This window comes from Dasypus novemcinctus, chromosome 7 (genome assembly GCF_030445035.2).
Source record: "Dasypus novemcinctus isolate mDasNov1 chromosome 7, mDasNov1.1.hap2, whole genome shotgun sequence".
Lineage (NCBI taxonomy): Eukaryota > Metazoa > Chordata > Mammalia > Cingulata > Dasypodidae > Dasypus > Dasypus novemcinctus.
In genome coordinates, this window is record NC_080679.1 from 34503294 (window position 1) to 34524241 (window position 20948).

At 38.4% G+C, this 20948-nt stretch overlaps 1 protein-coding gene across 5 annotated transcripts in view; it reads left to right on the forward strand.

Annotated features, from left to right (window-relative positions):
* KANSL1L (KAT8 regulatory NSL complex subunit 1 like) overlaps positions 1-20948 on the forward strand; it is a 209043-nt gene that overhangs the window by 10475 nt on the left and 177620 nt on the right. The window contains exons 1-2 of one of the 5 annotated variants that reach the window (XM_058300198.2): positions 12808-12887; positions 13700-13744. The exons of the other annotated variants lie outside the window; for them this stretch is intronic. The gene's annotated coding sequence lies outside the window, so the exon portion shown is untranslated. Of the gene's footprint in view, positions 1-12807; positions 12888-13699; positions 13745-20948 lie in introns of those variants that run through there. 5 annotated transcript variants of the gene reach the window in all.

The window sequence follows — 20948 nt, forward strand, 5'->3', positions numbered from 1 at the left end:
ATACAAATGGAATCAACCATATGTAGTATTTTGTGTCTGGTTTCTTTCTCTTAGCATAATGTTTGTTTTAGTTAAAAACCTTTTTTTTTTTTTAAATTAGAGAGGTTCTAGGTTTACATAAAAGTCATGAAAAATACAACATTCCCATACATCCCTATTATTGACATTTAGCTGTGGTGAGGTACCTTTGTTACAATTAATGAAAGAATACTAAAATATTACTATTAGATAAGGTCCATGGTGTATTTATTCCCATATACTACTCTATTGTTAACAGTTTGTAATAATGATGTATATTTGTTACAGTTCTAGTCGTTGTACAGAACAGTGCTTACTGTGTTATACAGTCCCATGTTTTATTCTTTAGCTTTCCTTCTAGTAACATACACCTTCCCCATTCAACCACATTCACACTCATGTTTTGTTTTGTTTTTAAAGATTTATTTATTTATTTATTTCTCTCGCCTTCTCCCCTACCCTGGTTGTCTGTTCTCTGTGTCTATTTGCTGCGTCTTCTTTGTCTACTTCTGTTGTCGTCAGCGGCACGGGAATCTGTGTTTCGTTTTGTTGCGCCATCTTGTTGTGTCAGCTCTCCATGTGTGCGGTGCCATTCCTGGGCGGCTGCGCTTTATTTCGGGTTAGGTGGCTCTCATTACAGGGTGCACTCCTTGCGCATGGGGCTCCCCCACGCGGGGGAAACCCCTGCGTGGCAGGGCACTCCTTGCGCGCATCAGCACTGTGCGTGGGCCAGCTCCACACAGGTCAAGGAGGCCCAGGTTTGAATCGCGGACCTCCTATGTGGTAGACGGATGCCCTAACCACTGGGCCAAGTCCGCCACCCACACTCATGATTAAGTGCTGTTAATTATACTCAAATAATGTGCTACCATCACCTCTCTCCATTTCCGAACATTTACAGTGAACTTAATTGGAAATTATGTACAAATTCAGCATTAGGTCCTCATTCTCTACCCTCATTCTTTCTCCTGGTAATCTATATTTTAGATTCTAACTCTGAGTTTGCTTATTATGATTGATATGAGTTCTTGTTAGTGAGCTCATGCAATATTTCTCCTTTTGTGACTGGCTTAGTTCAATCAACATAATGTCCTCCAGGTTCATCCGTGTTATTACATGAATCAGGACATCAATTCCTTCATACAGCTGAATAATACTCCATCATATGTATATACCACATTTTGTTTATCTTTTCATCAGTTGATGAACTCTGGAGTTGCCTCCATCTTTTGTCAATTGTGAATAATGCCACTGTGAACATTGGTGTGCAATTGTCTGTTTGTGTCCCCGTTTTCAGTTCTTCTGGATATTGCCAGATCATATGACAATTCTATACTTAGCTTCCTAAAAACCTGCCAAACTCTCTTTCACAGCAGCTTCACCATTTTACATTCCCACCAGCAGTGGATGAGTGTTCATTTTTATCCACATCCTTTCTAACACTTGTAGTTTGCTGTTTCCATTCTAGTAGGTGTGAAATGATATCTCATTGTGGTTTTGATTTGCATGTCCCTAATAGCTACTGATGTTGAGCATCTTCACATGTGCTTTTTAGACATTTGTATTTCCCTTTTGGAAAAATGTCTATTGAGGTCTTTTTTCGCATTTTAAAAAATTGGGTTGCTTTTCTTATTGTTGAGTTGGAAGATTTCTTTAAAGATTTATTTATTTTTATTTGTTTCTCTCCCCTTCCCCCTGCACTGTCTGCTCTCTGTGTCCATTTGCTATGTTTTTCTGTGTCTGCTTGCATTCTTGTCAGCGGCACTGGAAATCTCTGTCTCTTTTTCTTGTGTCATCTTGCTGCGTCAGCTTTCCATGTGTGTAGCGCCACTCCTGGGCAGGCTGAATGTTCTTTCGTGCTGGGTGGCTCTCCTCACGGGGCGTACTCCTTGCGTGTGGGGCTCCCCTACGTGGGGGACACCCCTGTGTGGCATGGCACTCCTTGTGTGCATCAGCACTGCATATGGGCCAGCTCACCACACGGGTCAGGAGGCCCTGGGTTTGAACCCTGCGCCTCCCATATGGTAGGTGGATGCTCTATCCATTGAGCCAAATCTGCTTCCCTGGAGGATTTCTTTATATATTCTGTATATTAAACCATTATCGTATATGCAGTTTCCAAATATTTTCTCCCATTGAATAGGCTCCATTTTCACTTTCCCGACAAAGTCCTTTGAAGCACAAAAGTTTTTAATTTTGAGAAGATCACAGTCATCTATTATTGCTTGTGCTTTGGGTGTAAAGTCTAAGAAACTATTGTCTACCATAAGATCTTAAAGATCTTCCCTATATTTTCTTCTAGTCTGGGATCTTATACATAGGTCTTTGGTCCATTTTGAGTTAATATTTTGTGTAAGATGGGAGGTAGGTGTCCTCTTTCATTCTTTTGGTACCCAGTTCTCCCAGCACCATTTGTTGAAGAGACTTTGTCTGATCAACATGGACTTAGTTGGTGTGTCAAAAACCAATTGGCCATAGAAGTGAAGGTTTATTTCTGGACTCTCAATTCTATTCCACTGATCAATGTGTCTATCTTTATGCCATTACTATGCTGTTTCAAACACTGTACTTTTGTAATATGTTTCAAGGTCAAGGCAGTGAAATTCTTCCCATGTCTGTCTTCTTTTTTAGAATGCTTTTGGCTATTTGGGTGCACTTTCCCTTCCAAATGAATTTGGTAATTGCTTTTTCTCTTTTTGTAAAGTAAACTGTTTGGATTTTCATTGGTATTGCACTGAATCTATATATCAGTTTGGGTAAAATTGACATTTTCATGATATTCTTCCAATCTATGAACATGGAATGTCTTTCTATTTGTTCTTTAAAAATTTCTTTTAGCATTGTTTCGTTGTTTTCTGCATATAGAACCCTGTATTTCTTTAATTAAGTTAATTCCTAGGTATTTTAGTTTTTTTATTGCTCTTGTAGATGGAATTTCCTCGTCAAGTTGTTCAGTACCTGTGTACAAAAACATTACTGATTTTTGCCTGTTAATCTTGTATCCTCCCACTTTGCTGAACTCATTTACTAGCTCAAGTAGCTTTGTAGTGGATACTTCAGAAGTTTCTAAGTACAGGATCATGCCATCCACAGAGTTTTACTTGCGCTTTTTCTATTTGGATGCCATTTTCTTTTTCTTGTCTAATTGCACTAGCTAGAACTTCTAGTACAATATTGAATAAAAATGGTGACAGTGAGTATACTTGTCTTGTTCCAGATTTTAGAGGGAAAGCTTTCAACCTTTCCCCACGGAGTATGATATTGAGGAACGTTCCTTCTATTCCTATCTTTTGAAGTGTTTTTATCAAAAAAGTATGCTGGGTTTTGTTGAATGCCTTTTCTGAATTGGTTGAGATTATCATGTGTTTTTTTTCCTTCAGTTTATTAATGTGGTTTATTACATTGATTGATTTTCTTAAGTTGAATGAACCTTGAATACCAGAAATAAATTCCACTTGGTCATGTTGTATAAGTCTTTTGATATGCTGTTGGGTTCAATTTGCAAGTACTTTGTTGAGAATTTTTACATCTATGTTCATAAGAGAGATTGGTCTGTAATTTTCTTGTAGTATCTTTATCTGGCTTTGGTATTAGGGTTATGTTGGCTTCATAAAATATGTTGGTTAATTTTCCCTCTTCACTTTCTTGGAAGAGTTTAAAAAGGATTGGTATGTATTCTTTTGGGAATGCTTGGTAGAATTCTCCTGTGAAGCCATCTGGTCCTGGACTTTTCTTTGCTGGGAGATTTTTGATGATGGATTCAATCTTTTTAAATGTAGTTGGTTTAAGTTCTTGTATTTCTTTTAGCTTCAGTGTAGGTTGTTTGCACACTTCTAGGAATTTGTCCATTTCATCTAGGTTGTCTAGTTTGTTGGCATACAGTTTCTCATAATAACCTCTTTGATCCTCTTTATTTTGTGGTGTCATTTGTCAGTTGTAACTTCCCTCCTTTCATCCGATTGTATTTATTTGCATCTCTCTTTTTTTCTGTTTTAATCTAGCTAGGGGTTTGTCAGTTTTATTGATCTTTTCAAAGAACCAGCTTTTGGTTTTGTTGATTTTTTTCTTTTTTATCCCTCAATTTCATTTATTTCTGCTCTAACCTTTATTATTTCTTTCCTTCTGCTTGCTTTGGGATTGGTTTCCTGTTCTTCTTCTTGTTTCTGTAGTTGTTCAGTTAAATCTTTTGAGTTTAGCTCTTTTTTCTTTTTTAATATAGGCATTTAGGGCTATAAATTTCTCAAGTCTGCTTTTGCTGTATCCCATAAATTTTGATAAGTTGTGTTCTCATTTTCATTTGTCTCAATGTGTTTACAGATTTCACTTGCAGTTTCTTCTTTGACTACGGATTACTTAGGAGCGTGTTGTTCAGCCTCCACACATTTGTGAATTTACTTTTTTTCTATTATTGATTTCCAGTTTCATTCCATTATGATCTGAGAAAGTTCTTGCGTAATTTCAGTCTTTATATTTATTGAGAGCTGCATTGTGCTCTAACATGGGCTATTCTGGAGAAGGATCCATGAGCTCTTGAGAAGACTATATAACCCGCTGAGTTTGGATGCAGTGTTCTGTATATATGTCTTTTAGGTCTAACTTGTTTATCATATTGTACAAGTTCTCTGTTTCCTTATTGATTGTCTTTCTAGTTCTAACTAATGATGTGAATGGGGTCTTGAAGTTTCCAATGATTATTGCAGAGATGTCTGTTTCTCCCTCCAGTTTTCCCAAAGTTTGTCTTATATATTTTGGGGCACCCTGGTTAGGTGCATATCTATCTTTTCAGGCTCTAAAATACCCTTTAGGAGTCCCTGAAAATCTGGTCTCTTGGTTAGAAATGATCTCAGTTTCTGTTTATCTGTGAAAATTCTAAACTCACCCTTCATTTTTGAAAGACAGTCTTGCCACATATAAGATTCTTGGCTGGAAGGTTTTCTCTTGTAGTATCTTAAATATATCATACCACTGTCTTCTTGCCTCCATGGTTTCTGGTGAGAAATCAGCACTTAATCTTTTGGGGTATTCCTAATATGTTATGTATTGCTTTTCTCTTGTTCTTCTCAGAATTCTCTTTGTCTTTGGCATTTGACATTGTGATTAGTATGTGTCTTGGAGTTGGTCTATTTGGATTTTTTTCAGATAGGAATACATTGTGCTTCTTGGACTTAGATATCTATGTCCTTCAATAGGGTTGGGAAATTTCCTACCTATATTTCTTCAAATATTCCTTCTGCCCCTTTTCTCTTCTCTTCTCCTTCTGGGACAGCCATGACACATATGTTTGCACATCTTTTGTGGTCATTTAGTTCCCTGAAACCTTGTTCAATTTTTTTCCATTCTTTTCTTCATCTTTCTTTTTTATGCTCACTTCCAGAGGCCATTTCTTTAAGCTCACCAGTCCCTTCTTCTGCCTCCCCTCCTCAAATCTGCTATTATATGACTTCAGTGTTTTAAAAATTTCATTTATTGCACCCTTCATTCCCATAAGATCTGCTATTTACTGTGTATCCTTTCAAATTCTTCTTTGTGCTCATCCAATGTCTTCTTAATATTCTTAATCTCTTTAGCCATGTTGTTGAATTTATTAAGGATTTGTTTGAACATCTATGATTAGTTGTCTCAACTCCTTTATGTCATTTGGAGGCTTATCTTGTTCCTTTAACTGGGCTATATCTTCCTGTTTCTTGGTGTGGATTGTAATTTTTTGTTGGTGTCTTGACATCTGGCCTACTAGAGTATTTATTCTGGGTGCAGTTTTTCTCTTTAGTTTAGGGCTTCTTTCCCTTTCTTCTTTGCTGGTTGCGCATTAGAAGCCAAGGATGTAGTTGGTGCTATAAGCTGTGGAGGCTCAAGCTGCCCTCATTGCCCCAGAGGCAATGAAGCTTCCCCCATCTTTCTCCTTTGCCAGGGGTAGGGACAGAGTCACAGCTGTGGAGAATAATCCAAGTCATGCAGGCATGGACTGTAGTTGCCCAAAGGACTGATGAAGTTTCATGCCCCTTTCTCCCCTGCCTGGGGCAGTGATGGAGATGCAGGTGTGGGCAGCAGTCTATGCAGTGTGGGCCCAAGATGACCGCAGTTGCCCTTATAGACTGCCAGTTATTCAATCTGTGCCAGCCAGATGTACCTGCAGATACCTGAATAGTCTGGTGCAGGGCCCGCCAGCCTCCTTCCTGCCAGAGGAGGGCCTGAAGCCTAGGCCAGGGCTGCAGACTGATCTGGGTGAAAGAAACTGGTTCTTACCATCACTGTGATTTTTTGTTCTGGCTTCCCCTCTTGCTGGCGGTGGAGTCAAAATGGCTGCTCTCAGCCTCTTTCCAACTTGGACAGGTTCAAATCCCAGCTGTTCTTAGGGTTATACTTTAGCCAGCCAAAACTACTAATCAGTAAACTGAAATGGTGGTCAACTGTCTCTTCCTCACATTTTTTGGGAAGTGGAGCTTCAAATTCCAGCCACAGAATAGCTTCAGGGTATGACTCACACCACCAAAGCAGGATAATTACAGGCCTCTGAGACTTGCCTGGTAATTTTCTGGAGAGGCTGGTGCAGGTCCCCCCAGCTTCATTCCTACTGGAGGTGGCACTGGGGCTTTTGCTAGAGCTGCAGTCTGACCTGGATGGAAAGAAGCTGGTCCCTATCAGCTCTGTGATTTTCAGTCCACTCCACTTCCCCTTGTGCCAGGCATGGAGTTAAGATGGTGGCTATCAGTCTTTTTCTGACTTGTCCAGGCTCAAACTTCAGCTCTTCTTAGTTTAGAATTATACTTTAGCCTGCTGAATTTACTAATCAGTAGCTGAAGTTGGTGCCTAACCGTCTCTTCCTCCCCCATTTTTGGGAAGTGGAGCTTTCAATTCCAGCTGCGGAACAGCTCTTGAGACGGCTTGTGCCTCTAGTGGAGGATGGGCACCAGCCTCCAGGGCATGGAGTGCTCTACTTACAAGGCTTCTCTGCAAGTAAGCAGTCTCCTCTTTACATTCCTACAAGAATATTGTAGGTTGTTCCTCTGGTCTCCTGGAGCCCCCAGACAGCTAGCTCCAGATAGCTCTGGGCATTTACTAACTGCGCTGTAGCAGAAGCTCCTTAATTCCACTGCCATCTTGCTGGTTGTCCCTCTAATGTGTTTTTATTATTATCCCCTCCCCCCTGCAGCGTTTTGCTTGCAGTCTGCTTTCTGTGTCCATTAGCTGTAGGTTCTTCTGTGTCTGCATTTATTTATTTATTTATCCCCCTCCCCCCCCCCCCGGCTTGCTTGCTCTCTGTGTCCATTTGCTGTAAGTTCTTCTGCATTTTTGCTTGTCTCCCTTTTATTGTTGTGTCACCTTGCTGAGTTGGCTCTCCGCAGCGCTTGTGGGCCGGCGGCTCTCTGCAGCATGCAGGCGAGCCTGCCTTCACAAGGAAGCCCCAGAACACAAACTCAGGGCCTCCCATATGGTAGATGGGAGCCCAGCTGATTGAACCACAGCCATTTCCCTCTAATGTGTTTTTGATATCATCTATTGTGTCTTTCATATCCATGAGCTCTGTTACTTTTCTGTTTAGGATTTCAAATTCCTCTTTGTGTTCGCTCAATGTCTCCTTGATGTCATTTATCTCTTTAACCATATTGTCTTGCAACTTATTAATTTGATTTTGGAAATTTGTCTGTGTCTCCGTGATTAGTTTCTCTCAAATCCTTTGTCTCTTTAGGTCTTTGATATATGCCTTTTCTTGGGCCATTTTTTCTCTTTTCTTAGTATGACTTGTAATTTTTTGCTGATGTATTGGCATCTCATTAGGATGCAGTTTACTCAGATGCTCAATTTCTTTCTCTTTGTAGGGATTTAGTGGCAGGAGGCTGTGTGTTACCACTGTTTTTTGATTCTTGGCTCAACCTGGTTGTTATGATTGTCCCTGCTAAGTGCTCAGAACTATGCACTGGACCCAGTAATTGATTGTGAACTGGCTTCTTAGGGCCTTGGGGAGGGAGGCTATAGAGGCCAGAGAAATCCTCACCTACTTATTTTTAATTTTCTTGTGTGCACTTTCTTGTTCTGCCAGCAGTTAGCCCCCTTTGGCAACTCTCAGTTCAATGCCTGGTTGGAGTGTATTTGTTGCAACATAGACCAATCAACATGATAGAGCTTCTTGTGTGAAGGCTAGGATCCTTGTTATTCCAACTTTTTCTGAGCCAGTTCTCCAGCCTTCTTTGGCAGCCCCTTCCCTTTTCCAGGCTAGGAACTATTTCCACTCTCCTCTGAGTCCTCAACAATCAGTCCCTGTTAGTAGAGAAGGAGATCAGGAGAGTCCTATATTTTTTGCCCTTTGCCGGCTCCCAAGGCATACAATGGTGTGGCACCATTCAGCCTGGAAGGGCTGCTGAGACACAGCAGACTAAATTTGTGAGTCAAAAGCTGAGTCTGTGTCCCTCTCTTTCCCCTTTCTTGGGGAGGTGTGCCCTCAACAATCAGTCCTGACTAGAAGAGAGGGAGATTGGAGGGTCATATTTCTCCGGTCCTGTGTTGGATTTCTCCAGTCCTATGCTGGCTCCCATGCAAACCACTGTGTGGTCCCACATGGTCTGGAAGGGCTGGTGGGACTCAGCAGACCAAATTTATGAGCCAGAAGGTGAGTCAGCCTTTGGCTATGTCTGTCTCTCTCCTCTTTCCTGGGTTGGTAGATCCCTGGAGACCCCTTTGTCTGTGGCTACAGGTCCAGAGGCCCGAAAAATTCTAAAGTGTCGTCAATGTGGGGGATGGTGCCAGCAGCAACAGCCACTGGTTTCAAGACACAGCTCTGTAGTCGTGATTTCCCTCCTTTGTCCCTTTCTCCTCTGGGCGATGTCCAGTCCTTGCCTGGTGTCCTAAACCCTAGAAAGTATTTTTCTAGGCTGTTTTAGCCTGTCCTCTAGCTATTATTTTGGAGGAGAAGAGAGTCCCATGTCTCTCTAGTATGTCATCTTCCTGGAAGTTCCTTTGTTTTTCTTTTCTTATAGTATCTATCTGGATTTGGTATGATGGTGATGTTGGCTTCATAGAATGAGTTAGGTAGTGTTCCTTCCTCTTCAGTTTTTTGGAAGATCTTGTGCAGGAATTGTTATAATTCTTCTTGGAATGATTGGTAGAATTCACTGGTGAAGCCGTCTGGTCCTGGGCTTTTCTTTGAAGATTTTTGATGATATATTCAATCTCTTTACTTTTAATTGGTCTGTTGAGGTCTTCTATTTCTTCTAGAGTTAGTATAGATTGTTTTCCTGTTTCTAGGAATTTGTACATTTAGTCTAAGTTTAATTTGTTGGCATGCAGTTATTCATAGTATTCTCTTATGATCTATTTTATTTCTGTTGGGTCAGTAGTAATGTCCTCCCTCACATTTATCATTTAATTTATTTGCATCTTCTCTATTTCTTTCTGAGTCTTGCTAAGAGTTTGTGAATTTTATTACTTTTGTTACTTATCTCTTGGTTTTTTATTCTCAGTCTTATTCATTTGTGCTTTACTTATTATTTCTTTCCTTCTGCTTGCTTTGGGATTAGATTGCTGTTCTTTTGTAGTTCCTCCAGGTGTGAAGTTAGTTATTTGATTTTAGGTCTTATTTTTTAAATGTAGCTGTTTAGGGCTATACTTTCTTTCTCAGTGCTGCCTTCACTGCATCCCATAAGTTGTGGTATATTGTGTTCATGTTTTCATTTATCCCATGATATTTACTGATTTCTCTTGCAATTTCTTCTTTACCCATTGATTGTTTAAAATTGTGTTGTTTAACCTCCATATATTTGTGAATTTTCCAATTCTCTGCCTGTTTTATTGATTTCCAGCTTCATTGCATTATGGTCAGGGAAAATGGTTTGTATAATTTCAGTCTTTTTAAATTAATTGAAACTTATTTTGTGACTTTTTACTGCTCTTGCCTGAAGAATGATCCATGTGCACTTCAGAAGAATGTATTTCCTGCTCTTTAGGGGTACAGTGTTCTGTATATGTCTGTTAAGCCTAGTTCATTTATCATATTGTTCAAGTTACCTGTTTCCTTATTGATCCTTTGTGTAGATGTTCTGTCTATTGATGAGAATGATATATCGAAGTCTCCAGCTATTATTGTAAAGACATCTGTTTCTCCCTTCAGTTTGCCAATGTTTGCCTCACATATTTTGGCTCTTTCTGGATAGGTGTATAAATATTTATGTTTGTTATTTCTTATTGGTGGATTGTTCCTTTTATTATTATTTTAAAGATTTATTTATTTATTTTATTCCCTCCCCCTCCCCCGGTTGTCTGTTCTCTGTGTCTATTTGCTGTGTCTTGTTTCTTTGTCCGCTTCTGTTGTCAGCGGCATTTGAAGTGTGGGCGGTGCCATTCCTGGGCAGGCTGCACTTTCTTTTGCCCTGGGCGGCTCTCCTTACGGGGTGCTACTCCTTGCACATGGGGCTCCCCTACACGGGGGACACCCCTGCGTGGCGCGGCACTCCTTGCGCGCATCAGCACTGCGTGTGGGCCAGCTCCACACAGGTCAAGGAGGCCCGGGGTTTGAACCGCGGACCTCCCATGTGGTAGACGGACGCCCTAACCACTGGGCCAAGTCCGTTTCCCCCTTTTATTATTATATAGTGTTCTTTTTTGTCTCTTAAAACAGATTTGCATTTAAAGTCTATTTTGTCCAATATTTTTGTAGTTACCTTAGCTCTTTTTTGGTTGCTCTTTGTGGAATATTTTTTTTCAACCTTTCACTTTTCAACCTGTTTGTGTCCTTGTGTCTAAGATGAGCTGCTAGTAGAGAGCATATAGATGGATCATGCATTTTTATGCATTCTACCAATCTTGTGTCTTTTAATTGGGGAGTTTGATCCTTTAACATTCAATGTTGTTTGTAAAGGCAGTACTTACTTCATCTATTTTATCCTTTGGTTTTTATGTGTCATGTTTTCTTTTTGTCTCTCTCTTTCTTTTTTACCCTTTTAGATACCCTTACTGATATTCTTCATTTCTACACTCTCCGCCAAGCTTCTCTCCTTTCTTTTCCTTTTAGTCTGCAGAACTCCTTTTGGTATTTCTTGTAGGAGTGGTCTCTTGTTGACAATTCTCTCATTTCATCTGTGAATATATTAATAATATATTCTTATTTTGAAGGATTTTGCTGGATAAAGAATCTTGGTTGGCAGTTTTTCTCTTTCAGTTCCTTAAATATATCATATGACTGCCTTCTCACCTCCATGTTTCTGATGGGAAATCAACACTTAATCTATTGCAGTTCTCTTGTATTTGAAAAATCACTTTTCTCTTGGTGCTTTCAGGATTCTTCCTTTATCTTTGGCATTTTACATTCTGATTAGTATGTGTCTTGGAGTAGGTCTATATGGATTTATTCAGGTTGAAGTACATTGTGCTTCTTGGACATGGATATCTATGTCTTCCAAAAGAGTTGGGAAATTTTTGGCCTTTATTTGCTCAAATAGTCTTTCTTCCCCTTTTTTGTTCTCTTCTTCTGGAATACCCGTGATATATATGTTTTTGCACTTCATGCTGTCATTCAGTTCCCTGAGATATGCTGCTCAGTTTTTTCCATTTTTTCCTCTATCTGTAAGATTTTGAATATCCTATCTTCTAGTTTGCCATTTCTTTCTTTTGTCTGTTCAGAGCTGCCATTATATGTCTCCAGTGTTTGTTTAATCTGTTCTATTGTGCCTTTCATTCTCATACATTCTGTTTTGCTTTTTTAATACTTCAGATTCTTCATTTTCACTCAGTGTCTTCTTAATATCCTTTAGCTCTTTATCCATATTTTCATTCATCTTCTTAAATAAATTTGTTTGAACTTCTTTGATTAGTTCCAAATTCTATGTCTCCTCCAACTTTTTTTTTCCTATCTGGTTGTGTCATTGTTTTTTTGTTGTGTCACTTTGCTGCACATGCATTGGGGCCTGTGCCTCACTGTGCAGGTCTGGGACACCTTTTTTTCTCTCTTTACCAGGAGGTTCTGGGGCTTGAACCTGGATCCTCCTTATGGTAAATGGGAGCTCAATTGCTTGAGCCACAGCTGCTTCCCTCATTCAGCTTTTAAAATTAATTCCTTTGACTGGTCCATATCTTCTTGTTTCTTAATATGGTTTGCACTTTTTTACTGATGTCTAGGTATCCAGTTACCTTGATGAATTTACTCTGAAGATCAGTTTCTCTCTTTTGCCTAGGGTCTTATTGTTGATTGGCTTTGTGTTGATGCTCTTTGTCAACACTTAGTTCAACTTATTCTAGACCTTTAGAATTGCCTGTTATACTGATCAGACTCACTCAACTCTTTTACAATTGATTCTTGCACTGAATATGTTGTACCATTTTTAAGATTATTCTGATTGTGCAAATGTTTTCAAACACCCCTCCCCCCAAGAAAAAGGTTTCTTTCCTTTGTTCCTTCTCTGGGAATTTTTGTCTGTTCCATTTGTTTTTGTTTTGCCTCTATTTTTTTTTTTTTTTTAATCTACTTTCATTGCCTCAATTTGCTTTTGCCTGGAGGACAAATTCTGGGATGAGGGTCACCCCATAGAGGACTTTCCCAAGTCACTATCTCCCAGCCAAAATAGGTCCAGAGACCCAGGAAGGGGTATAGACCAATTCCAAAGGCCCTCGGGAGAGGGTCAGTAAAGATGCCATAAAAGCGTTTTTGTAAGCACCCTAATACTGTACTTTCCTGGCATTCCCAGCAGATGATGCTCTTCAGCAAACTGTTACCTTCAGGCCTAAGGAGGTAGTGTGCTTTTTATTTTATTTTATTTTATTTATTATTTTAATTTTATGTTTCATTTTTTTAAATTTATTAAGGTACCTGGACTGGGGATTGAACCCAGGACCTCATATGTGGAAAGCCAGTGCTCAGCTACTGAGCTGCACCACCTCCCCAGGTACTGTGTTTTTAAACATCCACTGGCTGTGCCCTTATTGAGGGTGTGGTTGAAACAGTGGCCATGGCGGTCCCTATCTGGGGGCGGGCTAAAACAGTGGTTGTTGCTAGGGACCTAGCTGTGTAACTTTGCTGACCAAAAGCTATGGTCAGTCCTTGGCTCTGCCCTCCTCTCCATTTTATGGAAGGAGAGCATCCACATTCCTGTACATCAGCCGCCAGCCATGGACCAGACCTGGGGAGGTGGGATATAGGTGCCAGTCCCTGCCATGGAGCAAATTACGAATTTTTGTCACAGTTTCTCGGTCTCTTCATCCTGCTCTCCCCAAAATGCTGTACATTGCTCCCCTGGCCTCTAGAGCCTTAGAACATTTGTTTCAAAGAGCTTCTACCTGTCCACTACCTGTTTTTGGAGAGAAGTAAGTCCTGTAGCTTCCTACTCAGCCATCTTCCCCAGAAACAATATTCCTGCTTAGAGTTTGATAGTGATTATGTTGACTGTATAGAGCAGTTAGAGGAGAATTGACATTTTAATATTATTGGTTAAAATAATCAGTTAATACATGTGTAATTTTTCCTTTATTTCTTTCATTAGTTTTATAGTTTTCAGCATATAGATCCTTCACATATTTTGTTAGATGTATTCTGAAGTAGTTCATGTATTTGGAGCTATTAAAATTAATACTGATTTTTACAATTTTTCATACAGATTGATATTGGTTTTTAAAATATTTATTTATCCTTCCCCCCAATTGTCTGCTTTCTATGTCCATTCACTGTGCATTCTTCTGTGTCTGCTTGTCTTCCCTTTAGGTGACACCAGGAACTGATCGTGGGAACTTCCAGAGTGGGAGAGAGGTGCTCAATTTTTTTGTGCCACGTCAGCTTCCTGGTCTCCTGAATCTCTTACTGTCTCTTTTCTGTGTCTCTTTTTGTTGTGTCATCTTGCTGTGCCAGCTCTCTGCTCGGACCAGCACTCCTGCGTGGGCCAGCTTATCGCGTGGGCCAGATCTCCACTTGGGCCAGCTTGCCTGTGGCCCAGCTTGCCTTCACCAGGAGGCCCCAGAAATTGAACCCTGGACCTCCTATATGGTAGATGGGAGCACAATTGCTTGAGCCACATCTGCTTCCGCAGATTGGTTTTTGTATGTTGATCTTGTGTCCTGCTACCTTATCAAATCCATTTATTCATACTGGAAGCTTTTTTTTTGTAGATTCCTTGGGATTTTCTGTTTAGAAAATCATGTCATCTGCAAATAGGGGCAGTATTTCTTAGTTCCCAATATATATGTCTTTTTATTTCTTTTCTTTTTTTCCTATTATACTGGGTCGGACCTTAAATTTGACATTGCATAGGAGTATTGAGAGTGAGTACCTTGCCTCTACTCAGTCTTAGGGCAAAAGCCTTTGATTTTTCATCATTAATTACTGTGTGAGCTGTAGGACTCCTACTGGTAGATATTTATCAAGTTAAGGAATTTTCTTTTTTCCTTTCTGTACCTCATTTGCTGAGTTTATATTTTAAAATCATGAGTGAATATTGAATATCATTGGAGATGACCGTAGAGTTTTTCTTCTTTAGTCTTTTTGATATAAGTTTCATCGATTGATATGTTAATATTAAATCAGCCTTGCATTCCTGGAATGTACCATACTTTGTTGTGCTATATTATTCTTTTTGTATATTGCTAGATTTGTAGCATTTAATTTAAAAGTAGTTATTGAAGTAGATGTTGTTACTACTTATAACAACTTAAATCCAGGAACACTTTAAAAAATCATTACCCACTGATTTGTTTGTTCATTAATTTGGGTAAAAAAATATATGACAATTATTGTGTGCCAGGTATTATACTGAGTGCTGGGGATTAAAGCATTTAACAAAGTAGAGTTTCAACCCTTATTATTCCCTCCTAGAATATAATCTAATGTCAGGTAGTGATTAGTGCTATATGAAGGACAATAAATTAGTATAAGTTAATGGAGAGCCATAAGTGAGGGGATGAAGTTTTTTTTTTTTTACAAATATTGATCAAGGAAGGACTCTGGATGAGGTGATCATATAGCCAAAACAAGAATGAACGAGGGAGGCAGCCCTGTTGTCTGTGAGAAACTGTTCCAGGCTGAGAGAAGAGCAAACACAAAGTCCCTTAGTTGATGTGTTTCAGAAATAGCATGGAAACCAGTGTTTCTGGAGTGGAGTGAGCTATGGAGAGTTGTGGAAGGTGAGTTAGCCAGAGACCTATTAATGCAGAACTTCGTAGGTGTGGAAGTTTGAGATTATTTATGAATCGCAAAAAGGGAAAGATTATGTTTGTAAACTAATTTTTTCCTCTGGGTATGATACCTTTTGGTTGTATTAAGTTTGGTTGGATTTAAGTTTATTTGATAAAATCAATTTAGGTCCCTTGATTGAAATACGTCAGTAAAGCATGACTCAGATTGAGTCACTACGCCCTTGGTGGGCTGATATAAACGGACACTGACTCAAGAAGACACATGGAAGAGAACTCTGTCATTTTTGATCCTGGGCCCCAGGGCTAGATGAGCCATTCATCTCATAGTTTGCAGCTGATAAAGGAAGCCCTCAGATACAAGCCCTATGCCTGGAAGAAGCTGGGCCCACGGAGCCTTAAGAGGAAGAGGAAGCCCAGGAAGGAGAGCCCAAGCAGGGGTCAGCAACCATCTTGCTTCAGCAAGTGGCAACTGACTTTGGTGGAAGGCAACCTTGAGTTGGACTCTTTAGGGCCTTGTAATTTTAAGCTTTTACCCAAATAAATACACTTCTTAAAAGCCAGCAGATTTCTGGTACTTTGCATCAGTACCCCTTTGGCAGACTAATACAGAAGGTCATGAAAAGGATGACTTTGGATTTTATTCTAAGTGTAATGGTAGCCACTCATTCTCTCACCAAATATTTACTGAGAACCTGCTGCATTACATGTCAGATACTTTTTTGTGTTAGGTATACAGTAGTTAAAAAATAGTTTTTAAAAAATCCAAGGCTTCATAGAACTTACTAGTATTAGATATAAGTTTAGTTATTTATGGGATATGAAGATGGTGAGAAGTGGTAGAGTTTGTAATATTCTGTCAGGAAACATTGTTATATACAATGATTACAAATTTATGTAATTTAAATAATTGGGATAAATACACATGTTTTATGCAAAAACTATATTGAACATAATCATTTTACTTATAGGAGACGTATCTATTGTCATGAATTTCTTTTGATTGCAAAGTAGACTTATTTTCAGGTTGGGATTTTTAAAAATAAAAATATGTTTTGAAAGGGAATACAGAGGGACTTCATAGAAATCCTAGAATTGCAACTGTGATATGTCTGGGCCATTCAGAGACTAGAACCTAATAGTCTTCATATCCAAGTGTATTATTTATTGCTGTGTAACAAGGTATTCCAAAATTTGGTGACTTAAAACATGTACTCTCTCAGGTTGTGTGAGTTATGAATCTGGGCATAGCTTAGCTGTGTACCTCTGGCTTGAAATTTTTAACCAGCCTGCAATCAAGGTGTTGTCTGGGGTTACAGTCTTTTGAGGGCTTGACTTGGGGAGGAGCTGATTCTAAGAGCACTCGCATGACTGTTGGCAGGTCTCTGATCCTTCCTCTCTTTTGGCCAAAGACATCAGTTCTTTGCCATGTGAGCCTGTCTAGTTCAGAAAATGGCTGCTGGCTTCCTTGAGCAAGAGTGTGAGAAAGGATGGAAGCTGAATTCTTTTTGTAACTTAATCTCATAAGCAATAGCCCATCAATTCTGCTGCATTCTCTTTGATAGAACTGAGTCACTAAATCCAGTCTATCCTCAAGAGGAGAGGATTACACAAAGGCATGAATAACAGGAGGGGGGGATATTTAGGATCATCCTAGAAGCTACCTACCAAACCAAGTAAGTCCCAGAAATCTCAGCAGAAGTAGTTTTTGTATCTGTGTCTTATTCTAATTCTCTACCATAAATGTACTTTAGCCCATTTCAGTCTCTATATTTCTTTCCCTTCTCCCTTTACCAGCTAGCTGTATGTTTTAGCTGCTAATCTGTTATCTTTCTTTACCTTTTATTTTTGGTTTCCCCTTATTTTCATTTTATCCATTTTATTCATTTTACTCCTGCCTCATAATAGCTTACTGTCTGCCCTCATTTCTAGGCCTTTAATTATATCCTAGCACCCTGTTCAAATTTTTGAGAGGAAGAGGGGGTAGGAGAAATGGGTACAGTATCTTTTGATTATGACTATCCTGTCAGTGAGAAATGTAGTTAAGGCAGTTTCTCTTAGAAAGCAATGTGGTTATCAAAGCACTATCGTAGGTATTTACTGATAAGATCTAGTTCATTGAATTGATCACATGTCTTAACTTGGAACTTGAAAAGAAATGTCCAAATGCTAGCTTGCTTTTAATTATTTTTTAAAATTTTCTTATCAAGGTAGAATGTAAAATGTAAAAAGAAATAAGGTTATTTATTTTTCCTGTTTTGGGGATTTAGTATAAGTGGGACTTTATTAGATATAGGATTTTTTACTTATTTTCAATACATCGTATAAAAGTGTAAATTTTGAGACATACAGAATTTGGGGGGATTATACAATATGATACATTTTGAGATGATACAGTAAAGTATATGTATATATACAATCTCTTATCCATTTATTTATAAAAGCAAATATCTATATTTTATCACTCAGAATTTAAAACCACTAGCATTTGTTCATTTCCATGTTTAGTCTTTTTCCCCAAGTAATAAACTTGGTGGATAAAACCCAAATCCACTTAAACAAACACTCCTAATTCTTTTTCATTGAACTTGTCTGATGCAACTATTGTTACATTTAGTGCATATTTTTCTAGTCTATTTCTTATTCTGTCAAACTCTACATGCACATAAATGCACACACAGATATGGTAGTTTTGATTTTATGTTTGTATTACACTTATATGGCGCTGTGGTGTAAGTGTGTGTATATATGCATACATGTGTGTATACAAATTATACACATATACTCTACCTTTTTAAACTTTGTATTTCAGGTCTGTCCATATTGATACATAAATTTAGTTCATTCTTTATTAACTGCTTTGTAGTATTCCATCATGTTTTATTATCCATTCTCTTATTATTAGACATCCAAGTTATTTCAAAAGAATGTTTTGCTTTTACAAATTCAGCTCCCTTTTGTACCTGTGACAAACACATTTTCAACATTATTGTAAATTACTGAACAATTTATAGTCCCAATACATGGGAGGAATCTTCTCTTTTCATCTGCAGCTTCATCACAGTTGATAATTTAAGACTTAAAACATTTTTGTCAATTTGGTGGTTAGAAAACTAGTCTTTTGCTATGTTGATCTACATTTCCCTCATTAATAGTGACATTGAGCACATATTTGAGTATTGGATTTCATCATCTGTGAAATGTCTGACTATATCCTTTTCTCATTTGTCAGAGTTCTTTATATATGCTGCATATTATGACTTTGTCTTTTAAAAGAGTTCTTAACAAGGGGCTCATGAGCTTGAATTGAAATTCAAAAAAACATTCTTGTGGGATCATGTTGGTGGGGGTGTGATATATTTATAAAATAATACATAGTTTAGTGAGGACTTAGTAAGGGGTCTGTGGTTTTCACCTGACTGGCAAAGGGGTCCTTGGAACAAAAAAAGTTCAGAACCCCTGGTCTATTATATATGTGTTGCAGATATCTTCTCCTAGTCTATCACTTGCTTTTTCATTGTAACAGCTTTGAGATACAATTCACCAACTATGTAGTTCACTCTATTAAAATGTACAGTTTAGTGGCTTTTGGTATGTACACAGAGTTGGGCAACTATTATAATACAACATGTGATTACAACATTTTTAAAAATTAAATTATTAGATCAGTTTGTAGGTTTACAGAAAAATCATGCAGAAAGTTGAGTTCCCCCAAACACCCCCATACAGAGTTTTCCCTGTTATTAACATTTTACATTACTGTGGTTCCTTTATTAAATTTATGAAATAAAATGCTTATGATTTATGTTATTAATTCTATTAAACACAGTCCATAGTTTACATTGGGGTTGATTCTTTCTGCTTTACAGTTCTATGGTAGTTATATTTTTATTCTGGTAACATATACACAACCTAATATTTTTGAGTTAATGTATTTTCAATTACACAAGTCAGTGGTGTTAATTATATTCACAGTGTTGTGCCACCATCACTACCATCAATTTCAAAAATTTCTCCGTCACTCCAAAATAAATTCTGTACTAATGAAGCATTGACTCCTCCCACTGATAATGTGTTATTCTATTTTGTGAATTTGCATATTCTATTTATTTCAAATAAGTGAGATTGTATAATTTTTGTACTTTGGATCATTTCATTCAACATGATGTCTTCAGGGTTCATTCATATTGTCACATGCATCAGAAATTTATTCCTTTTTACAGCCAAATAGTATTCCATTATAAGTCTATTATATATTTTGTTTATACATTCAAATGTTGATGAATGCTTGGATTACCTTCACCTTTTGGCACTTGTAAATGTGCTGCAGTGAACTTGGTTGGGCAAATACCTGTTTGAATTTCACCTTTCACTTTTTTTCATCAATATGTAGAAGTGGGATTTCCAGGACATATGTAATTCTGTACTTAACTTTCAGAGGAATAACAGCCATACTGTTTTCAGGAACAGCCAAACTGTTTTCTACAGCAACTGCACCATTTTACACTTCCCCCAGCAATATATGAGGGTTCCTAATTCTCAATATCTGCAACAATGTTTGTTATTTTGTTTTTTTTTTTAAATAGTACACATTTTAGTGGGTATGAAGTGGTACCTCATTGGGGTCCTGATTTCTGTTTTCTTAATAGCTAACGTTATGCATCTTTTCTTGTACTTATTGGTCATTTGTATTTCTTCTTTGAAGAAATGTCTATTCAAGTCTTTTGCCCATTTTTAAATTGGCTTACGTGTCTTTTTATTGTTGAGTTGTAGAAATTCTTTATATTTTCTTAATATTAAACCCTTATCAGATATAAGGTTTTCAAATATTTACTCCTATTCTGTGGGTTACCTTTTTTATTTTCTTGGTAAAGCCCTTTAGTGCATGAAAGTTTTAGATTTTTATGATGAAATCCCATCTATCTATTTTTTTCTTTTGTTCATATTTTTGGTGTAAAGTCTTAAGAAATCATTGCCTAACACGAGGTCGTGAGGATGTTTCCCTATGTTTTCTTCTAGGGGTTTTATAGTTTTGGATCTCATATTTAGGTCTTTGATGCATTTTGAGTTAATTTTTATATATAGTTTGAGGTAGGGGTCCACCTACCTCATACCATATGGCTTTCTAGTTTTCTTGGTACCATTTGTTGAATAGACTATTCATTTCCCATTGAGTGGACTTTACACTCTTTTCAAAAATCATTTGGGGGACTTCTGGGAAGATGGTGGACTAAAAAGACATGGGACTCTCTTTCTCTCCCCAAAAAATAGCTAGAGGACAGGCAGAAACAATCTGGAAAAAAAATCTTCTAGGGTTTAGGATGCTATGGGAAGGCTGGGCACTGCCCAAAAGAGAGAGGGACAAAAGAAAAAAACCTTGATGGAAAAACTGTGAGTTAAAAGCAGTAACCACACCTGCCGGGGCACTCTGCCACACTGTAGACATTTTTGAATTCTCAAGCCTTGGAGTTGCAGCTACAGACAAAGTCAGCGCCAAGGATCCACTATCCCAGGAAAGGGAAGTGAGAGACACTGCCTAGGACTGACTCAGCTTTGGACCCACAAATTTGATCTGCTGTGTCCCACAAGCCCTTTAGTCTGGGTCGACTCTGCCATGGTTTGCCTTGGGATCTGGCTGAGGACTAAGGACATTTGGGACGAAAGAGATGCAGCCCTCTCAATCTCCCTCTCGTTTAACCAGCACTAGTTGTTGAAGACGCAGAGGGGAATGGAATTATTTCCTACCTGGAAAAAGGGAAGGAACTGCCAGCAAAAGTTGGAAAACTGCCTCTGAGAAAGTTTGAATTACGAGGCTCTTAGCCTCCAGG